Source organism: Ixodes scapularis, unplaced genomic scaffold (assembly GCF_016920785.2).
Source record: "Ixodes scapularis isolate PalLabHiFi unplaced genomic scaffold, ASM1692078v2 PGA_scaffold1__304_contigs__length_218370807, whole genome shotgun sequence".
NCBI lineage: Eukaryota > Metazoa > Arthropoda > Arachnida > Ixodida > Ixodidae > Ixodes > Ixodes scapularis.
In genome coordinates, this window is record NW_024609846.1 from 164,394,196 (window position 1) to 164,404,308 (window position 10,113).

A 10,113-nucleotide genomic window follows, 5' to 3' on the forward strand; every position below is an offset into this window, starting at 1 on the left:
CCGATGCTGCACGGATAGAAAGAGTTCAGAAGCAATTTATACGCCTTGTTTACGATAGATATTTTGATAAAAAATATTATTTTGATTATAAATACATTCTTAGAGAACTTTCACTACAGAACTTATCAAAAACAATTGCTCGTGACATTATATCTTTATACAAAGTGGTTCACGGCCTAAGAGATAGCAATCTTGTGTCGTCTTTAAACTTTCATGTACCGGCCTGTGTCGTTAGAAACGCAAGTGTGTTTTATACACCTATTCAAACGAGACCATCCCCTTTGGCTCGAATGAAAATTTTTTAAAATGAGTTTCCCACTCATGGAGACATATTTTTAAATTTTGCTGCGTACAAACGACTACTTTATATGCATATTTCTGGTTTCTGATTTGTGAAATGTTTTAATTTGGAGGGCATATGTCGTTTGAGATTATGTACTGTTTCATGTGTTTTTTCCCTTTTTTAACTTTCTATGTGCCACCACACTGTAACAAATAAGTTGTTCTGGGGCATGATACAAATAAAGGATTATTATTATTATAGGAAAGGCTTCAACTCATTTACTGTGATCATCGACCATCACAATGATCATTTTGTCTTTAACGGAACCTAGAATTCACTATATACCCTGGAGCAGTTTTATTGGGTTGCGGGCCAATTTACTGGTGCCTTTGACCCTGGCATGGGCATCACTTGGGCGTAGGCGTCACAGGCCGCTGACGTGTGCTCTAGTTTTTGTCCAGTCCAGGCCACCAAAATCTAGATCTTGCCATTGCCTTCATAGCCGATGCACCCTGATGAGTATCGTGAAGCAGCTATAGGAGGCGCCTTTTAGCCTCCTCCGGCCAAATGACACGGTCGCCCCCATATACCAAGTCCTGAACCCACTGAGAGCTCAAGTTTCCTCCTATAAAATAGTTGCAGACTCGAATAGAGATTTTTATCCCTTCGGAACCAACCCTTTATAACGTAGCTTTAAACCTGCACCAACACTGAATCTGTAGCTTTCATCTGTTCCAACTCCCTAGCTGTCGCTAAACCAGTGTGTAAGATAGACAGGTGGGGAAACGGCCCATAGAAGCCTACAGCAGCGCCGTGACCGGATTGTGTACTGGTCTGCTTGCGGGTACCCCCGATTTGCGACAGATGGCGCTGCGGCGAGAGGGGAAATAATTTCATGCTATGCATGAAATCCGAAGTGCATGCGAGACTAGAAATAAAACAGCGCGGAGTAGGTAGACTGGCTTTGGGGGCACATTGCAAAACGCCAAACCAGGGAGTACAAGGAGACATGGGATGGGCATCATTTGAGAGCAGGGAAGCGGTGAGCAAGGTAGAATTTGAGGATAGGTTGAGGCAAATGGACGGGGAGCAATGGGCACGAAAGGTTTTCAGCTATTTATACATGAGGAGTGTAGACACAAAGTGGAGACAGCGCACTAGGAAATTAAGAGGAAAGTTTTTGGGCTATAGCGAAGATACCGAAGAGCAAGTCTCAGTTAAGAAGAAAGTTAAGGCCACAGAAAGAGATTGGTGGCTAGAGGGAATGCAGACAAAGACGGCTCTGGAAAGCTATAGATTAAACAAAAGAGTTATTGCCAAAGAAAGCATTTATGACAATTCTAGGGGAAGCTCATTGCTGTTTGAGGCAAGAACGGGTGTTCTGCGAACCAGAACATACAGAGTGAAGTACCAGGAAATTGATACAGTGTGCACTGCTTGTGGAGAGGAGGACGAGACGGCTGAGCACTTGATACTCTACTGTAAAGGGCTTCACCCTATGCCTACCGAAGACAACATAGATTTAATAAAGTCATTGGGTTTTAGAGACAGCGAAGGGAGAGTGGATTTCAAGACTGTAGAGATTACCAAGCAAAGATTAAGTGAATGGTGGCAGAAATCGAGAGAAAACTAGGTATTTTCTTATCCACTGATGGCAAGGGGGTTTCATAGCCTCACTTTCTTTGCACTGCGGAGTGAATATAGATTTCACATTTAAATATTCTAAGCTTAAATGGTAAAACAAAATGGCTAGGTGGCGTAAGCTACCGCCCGATCCAAAGGGCTCAGCCGTATTCATCCATCCATCCATCCAAAAAAAATCAGAATTGGATTTGCATGGAACTCTATGGGAGAGTGCGCAAAATAAACTGAGAGCACGACAGTCCTTCATTGAAAATCCACGAGAAACCATCTCCGTCAGTTTAGCCGGTCGCCACCACTCGCCCACCCGGAGTGAGAGTTCGCAGTGCTCTACGTAGATGGCGCCACAGAAAAAGAGAAAACCGAGGGGGACACAATCCTGTCGCTCATTTGGCTCTCGTTTTCCCACCTGTCTATCTTACACCCTGCACTAAACCCTGTTCGTACAACTACTCCATAGACTTATTCGGCAATCTCACCTTCAGGGCTTATTTCTGTGGCCGCTGATGCTGCAGCTGGTAGGGGTAGCCTGCTCAGGGCATCCGCGTTCGGCATCTCTAGCCCTGGCTTGCATCACAATTTGTAGCGGCAGCTTCCGAAAAGGAGTTCCCATTGTTGGATTCGGGTTGCAGCAATGACTGGAGTTGGGCGGTCGGGTCTCAGCAAACCTAGGTGCGTCTGATGATCCGTGACAAGAGTAAATTTCCGTAAAAAAGGGTAGTCTCGGAACTTCATTACGCCAAATATCAAAACAAGAGCTTCGCACCCTAATTTAGACTAATTCATTTCTGTGACTGTCAGAGTTGCAGATCTGAATTCGATTGGTTTGTCTTGTCCGCCTTGTCTGTGAGAAAGAACAGCTCCGATGCAGTAGAGCAAGGCATCGCATTCAAGCCGTGGTTTTTTTGTTGGAACAAAATGAGTGATAATTTTCGTCAGCTGAGAGCTTCGTTTGCTTTCTGCAACGTCAAATCCTCCGCTGATTCCCACGTCCGTCGAGCTCCCTTCCCAAGCAATTTGTAGAGACCCGCTAACAAGTTTGACATGTTAGGAACAAATCGGGCGTAAAATGTCCGCGTTTCCAATAAGGATCATGGCTGGGTCAAGTTCTCGGGCCGTGGTGCTTGTACTATGGTCTCGACTTTTGTTACCAATGGATGCATGCTTCCTCCTTCAATTCGGTGTTCGTGGTACTTAACCTCCTGTTCCTAAAACCTGCACTTGTCTTTTCCAACGAGCACTGCTGCACCGCTTCCACGCCGTGCTCCCTGAAGCGGTGCAGCAGTGCTCGTAAATTGAAGGCATCGCCGTCAGCTCGTTCCGACGATATTACATCGTTTAGGTACGCCGTTTAGGTCGTCGCAGCATGGTCCCTATCGTTTCTTGAAGTATCACCGGCGTGGAAGATAGTCCAAAAGGACGACGATTGTACTAGAAGAGCCCAAGGTGATTGTTGATCCCCGCAAACTTGTTCGAATCTTCGTCTATGGGTATCTGATTGTACGCATCCCGTAAACTTAAGGTGGTAAAGCAATGGTCGCCGTTCAGGAACGAAAACATGTCCCCAATACGTGGTAGAGGGTACTGCTCTACCTCGCATGCAGGGAACGATTGGAGTAGCTTAATCTGAGTGTGTGACTGGCAAAATCACCCCAACTTCCAACAACCGGTCCAGTTCTGCCGACGCCTCATGTTGCAGGGAGTAAGGGAGCGGTCTTGCCTTGTAAAGCTTTGACGTGGCACCTTTATTAGTTGCAGTCGAGCAGGTGGCCCTTGATCAGTCCGATTCCAGTTGTAAAAAGGTCATGAAACTTGCTGAGGACCTGTTTCATGTTGGCTGTGTTGCTGCTGGGAGGTACAGTGTTGCCAGCAAGATTTAACACGGGGCTGCCGGCCTTGTTCCACTTGGAGATCAAATCACGTCCACGCAAGCATGGGCCACACCAGTTCAGCATAGTTAGGCTTATTAGGCTGAATATTTGGGCGATCTGGTAGGAGTTCATAGTAAAAAACAACGCTAGGAAGATACACTGGACAAGCGTTGACTAACAACTGCCTGCGCGAGAGACAGCGTCAGTTTCGTATCTCTCGTACTAAGACTTAAGTTGCTAGTCAGCGCTTGTCCAGTGTATCTTCCTTCTTTGTCCTCGTGCCAGTCGCGCTGTTTTTTCCTATGAACAGTTGAACTGAAATCTACGAGAGTTCCTCAGTACCAGACTTGCGTGTGCAGTTCACCCTGGACTCCCGGTATTCATCCTAGGTAGCAAGGTATCTTCACATGTGACATTTGAAGTTTAGTCCAGCGTTCGTGGTGGTTGGTGTGGACATCTCGTCAAATGACACAGACGGGTGATCGAGTATCTAGTTCCATCAGCAGGTCGACTCTGCCACAGAAGAAATTGCGCCGCACTGCTGGAACCAGATCCACAGTTCTGCTCTCCATATTCCATTCCTGCAGCTCCTCTGTTTCTGTTTCTTCCGGCGAGCTTCCAGCAGCCTCTAGGGCTTTGGCTTGCACGTGCGATTTAGAATGTGAACTGCTTTGTTCACAATTATTGCAGTTCCGAGTCCAGCGACCAGATATCCTGCAGTGAAAACACGTCGTTGCCCTGTACCGGCAGGTGTTACCTTCACACTGTAGGCCGCCAAAACGCTCACATAGTCGCGCAACGTGGTTGTGGCAGGAATTTTCCAAACTTCCTTGTTTGAGCTTTTTTTCCCTCAGAACTTTCGAAGGCCCTTCTCGAGTCATTATTTTCACATTCATTTCGGCATTCTCAGCCACTGCGGCTATAACTTCGGCATCTGCTAATGCCAGTTCCTTTTTCGATAGCAATTGCTTTTAGAGATTTTTTTTATTGCACGCCACAGACGATCCTGTCCCGTAGCATTCTGTCGCACATAGTGGAAACATTTCAGTTGTCCGCTATTCAGCTAGTTACTACGATGAATTTATGGACACATTCTTTCTGCTTTTGGCAATGATTGTAATACTTAAAGCACTTCGATATTTCGATGGGCTTGGGATAGTCGTACGCATCTAGCGCTGATACACTTAAGCAAACGTGAGAGCGTTGGGCTTTCGTGGAGCTACTTTTCCGCAGTGAACTCGAACCGTCTTGGTTTCCAGTGCCGCTGCGCGCAACGCGCGTTTCTTCGCATCGTTCGTCCCCTCGTTGCCTTCGAAGTGAGCCTTTGCCTTGACGACATACGCACTCCACTTGTACCTGTCTTCATCGAACACCGGTAGTTCGTGATTTACCCTTGAATTGGAGGTCGTTCGGAGCGTTCCTAGGATGACTGAGGAATGACCTTCGCGGTGGATATCTTCGTTGTACTGACTCGTCGCCTCCGTTATAAATTTTGACCCCAGAGAAGACGTGTTTCGGCTTTGGAACACACTGCATGTTTTATTTGCACTTTACTTTTTGTTATCACAAGGAACCAGTCAATAATGACAAAACGAAAGATACTAGATACGTTATCATCAACCTTTCTTTTTTTTTTTGTCGTCGTTTCTTTTTTTTAACTGGTTAAAAGGAACAATTCAAAATCTCTTGAGCTGCATCCCTGAAGTTTTGGCTTTTCCCCGAGCAAGTTAACCGAAGCTCCGCGCTCCACATATGGAGGTGGCAATGCGTCATCGGGGTAACAAGTGCGCTTAGGTTCAAGGAGAAACGCGAGTAAGGTCCGGATGTACTGGGAATATCGCTCGTTAGGACTGCAGTTTGGGCGAGTTCGTTGTTGATGCCTACGATGTTACAGCGAACAAAAGCAGACACACTTTGCACAGGCACACACAAAAAGGGGGACACTCGAACCTCGCCGAGTGAAAACTCTGCTTTATAATATTGTAGGTTCGTTTAGGTTTGTCAGGGAAGGATTTATATTAATAACCACAAGTTCAAGGAGACAGTAAAAAGATTTTATATTGTGTATTTTAACGAGTAAAAAAAAACGACGATGAAAAAAAAACAGTTTGAAGCCAGCGCTGCGTGAGTGACCCGCTTTCTGTGTGTGCCTGTGGAAACTGTGTCTGCTTTTGTGCGCTGTAACATAGGAGGTGCGAACAACTAACTCGCCCAACCTGCAGTCTTCGATACATTCATTGGACACAAAGCCTAGCCGAGAAGTTACGCAACATTCGTGTCCATTCTGTGTCTGCGGTCCATCTCATTGTGGTGACCTCAAAATTCTAGAGCACAAGCTTTGGTCACTCTAAGTTATGTGTCTCCAAAACCCCGGCCTGCGGGCCTAATTCGGGCCGCGGAGGTCTTGCGAGCGGCACGGGATTGACCCCAATCCTTCCAATGATGTCCGGTCCGCGGCCCGCTTCCAGCAAGCAGGCCCGCTGCTAGCGGCGCCAAAATAAGCGCGCATAAAGAGACGGTGCACAGCGAGTCCTCTATTATCCATTCGACATCGTCACCATCAGCATCACCATTCCTAGTTCCCTGTTTCATATCTGTTGAACTACGTATGACAAAATTACTTGCAGTTTCTATGCGTATTGTATTGTGCCAAACGACCTTGGTCGTATATATCGCATATCGACAGCGTCAGTCCTGTCAGTCTCATTTGTCTTCTGCCCTGTGCGAATCTGTCAAAGTTCCTATGCTTTTCGATTTATGCTCGGTGAGTTTTGTGGGTTCGGATTATTGCATATTGTCATAATTAGATAAATATTAAATTTCAAAATAAACTACAGTCTAAAAAATACTTGCGCGTCTACTTACACGCAAAACACTCAAAGAGCCAGTCTCTCCTATTTACGAAATCAGCTCAGCGAATGATGAGGCGAAACATCCGTTCAGACGTAAAAATGAAGTCTGCGCTCTGGCATTACGCAATGCAAGCATGGCCCTTTGCATTGCGTAATGCCGCAGCGCAGACTTCCTTTCTAGGTCTGAACGGATGTTCCGCCTCATTATTCGCTGAGCTGATTTCGTAGATCGTAGAGATTGGCTGTTTGAATGTTTTGCGGGTAATTAGACGAGCAGGCATTTTTTAGAGTGTACAAATATTAATCCGCCTTAGATTTTTTTTTCTAATTTTTAATTTTTACTCTTAGCTTTTATTTTTTATAATTAAATAACCATCTAGGTTTATTTATTTAGCTTTTCTTATTTCATATTTACTTACCTATTTTCATGCCCTTGAAACAGCGACCGAAATCCGGCCGTTTAGCCAAAACGTTTGGAGACCCTTAGGGGGTGTAGAAGAAACACGCCATGAAATCACACCATATCTCATACATTTCAATTCTTGATATGACGATTTCACTGATACATAGAAATACAGCTGTCAGTTTTTTTTTGTATTTTCAAATAGTTCTTTGTCGCAATTAACAAAAAAAAAAACACTATTAGGCTGAACCGTTTTCAACCGGTTATCGTTAATTGATTTCCGGTAAAGTTCCGGTTCCGTTCCAAGATGACAGCAACGATTTCGGTTCGGTCCGGGTCCCGTTCGGCTAAAAATAACGGTTCGATTTCAATTTTCGGTTTGGTTCGGTTCCGGTTCGACACTCTGGGTATATATTTGCCATTGCCGGTACAAAGGCCCTCCTGGCGGTTGGGTCTATCTTTCATTAAGGTTGTTCATGATGGCGCAGAACATTTATTTCATTTGTACTATAGCAGCTTCGATTAAGGTCATTCCTCCCTCCACCTTCCTACGCCAGGGGGTGAGCTCTACGTCTGAGGTAGACTGCTTTGCATCTTCGGTTTCTGGGTGAGTAGCCGGCTAAATACCGTGGGTACGATGGTGCTGTCGAACTCTAAGGTATCCCATGCGGCAGAGCTTTCTTTGGTTGACAACACCGGGTACGTCCCCGGACCATGTTTCGGGGGTGCTGCGTTGTGTGGCGGGATTCTTTGTTGCTGCGAACATTTGGTTGGCGGCATCTGCCTTCTTTGCGGGATCTTGCTCTTGGGGATTGCTATAGTGGCGACCATGAGCGCAGCCACCGTTGACACACTTGGGTTACATTTTGCATTCCGCGGCGGTGTCGTGCTCCTGGCCGCACATGTCGCATCTGGCAATCATGATGGGGCACGTAACACTTACGACCTATCTCGTCACAGTTATGACACGCGAGGCTCCTCAGCCTGTACAAGTCGCTTGGAATGGTTCGCTAGCGAATCTCACAAAGCCTGATGGAACTTTTCCTCCGGACGTAATTAGTGCCGTTTTTCGGACTGACCGATCGCCCTTACTGCGTCGATCCTGTGCGTGTGGCATTGCAATTTCTGGATTAGGGCATCGGGCGTCTCATGGTTCTTGCCACCACGCCGGTAGATGAGCCCCTTAATCGGACTGCTGGCTGCGGCTACGTACGTCTTCATCTCGAAAACCTTTTGGGGCTTTTTGATCGTTATCTGCCTATACTGACGATCGGGGACTTCTTGGTTGTCGGGGAGATGGGGTTTGACTGGTCGTTGGTGTGAATTGTATAATCGTTCTTGATTACACCGAATTTGATAATTTCGTCTCGAATGCTCTTGCTTCTGATCTTGCGCACTTCGCGGCCCACGGGCCTGAGTATGACTCTGCGTGAAGGGGTACTTTGTGATGTGTTGCTCGGCGAGTCGGCAGACATGACGCGGCGTGAGTTGCCATTCTCCCTCGTTGTCTTCTCCGTTTTCGTCCATGTCCCTTCGCGCTATGTTGAACATCCCTTGTGTTGGAGTACTTCTACGAGTTCTTGCGAAACTTCACTCGTCGTGGTAGTGATAAAATCTTGTCGGAAAGAATGCCGAGAAGCTGCTTGTTTCGACTCATTACGAATCGTTTTCTGGCTTTGTTTCTATTGTTAAAATGATTTTTTGTCCTGCTTATTGTGGATGAAGTTCTTTCGTTTTCTAAATGAGGCGAGTTAACTGACGCGCGGGTTGTGTCGACGGCTCCTCGTTGAGAACGATCTGGTACGGAGTGTAAAGAAAGCCGACGCACTCGGCTTGGACTTTCTTTACAACGAAAACTGTTCTCTGCATTTGCATTATCTTTTCATTTCTTGTTTAGAACATCCTTTTTTGTGTAAAGCACCGAAAACCACTAATGCTAAAACATGAATTCTGGATTTTTTGTACGTTCAATGTAAACTTCGACAAACACGCTCGGATTTCCGTAAGAAATAAACCCAGAAAAGGCATAACTCGAGTGCAAACAAAGCAGCGTTCTATATCTGCCGAATAGACTTGCCGTTATGTAACTAACGTTTACTAACAAGGGAAATACCTAAATGTAAACATTTCGACGGAACTTCACCTAGTTAGGCAAGCGATATGAAAGGGGTACTAAGTAAATTCCAACCAATTTCTACATCATGCATGACGTTTCTAAGCCGGGTCGGCTCCTTTTTTACGAGTGACTGCATACGGGCCCAAAGGTCGCAATTTGTCGCACACACAGACACATGTCGCACGTCACACAAACACGACACACACAAAAACAGAAGAAGGAAACAATACTCGCAGAAAGAAGAGGATAACGACAGATTGTGACCTTTGGGCCCCCACACAGTCACCCGTGAACAAGGAGCTGAGGCGGCTTCGAAACGTCGGGCACAATGAAGACATTGTTTAGAGTTTACTAAGTACCCCTTTTAACAAGGGAAAGAATAAGGGGATTTTGAATATATGTCAATGTGAATGATTCGCTGCTTGCCGGATATGATCAAATGCTTGCTACAAGCTATAGAACTAGCAGAAACAACGCTGCTGCATATCTATATCTGGCCGGGAAGGCGGGCGCGAGGAGGACGAAAAAGACAAGAAGACTAAGTTCAACCAGAACGTCTTCTCGGACGACATTCAACGTCAGCAAAAGATACAATTCAGATTCGCGAAAAATAAGCGCCATTTACTTGAGATTATAAGTGCGTGAAGCTTGTGATCCTGGCGTCTTTTTACGAAGTGATTTTCTGCTCGTGTGGATGGGGTAAGCTTTTCTCCGCATCCATAGTTGCGATGTGAGCTTTCTCCCCGCCTCTCGCCTCTGTCAAAATAATCCAATTAAATAATAAAACAACAACAAGCTGACCGATAAGCCGATAAAGCAAACTTCTAACGTTACGTTACTGAAATATGGATACAGAAGTATACAAGTTGGCCCTCCAGTCCTGCGTACTAACCCCTCCAGTTTTAGGAGGGGTTAATACATAGAACTGGAAGTCATCCATATGTGGA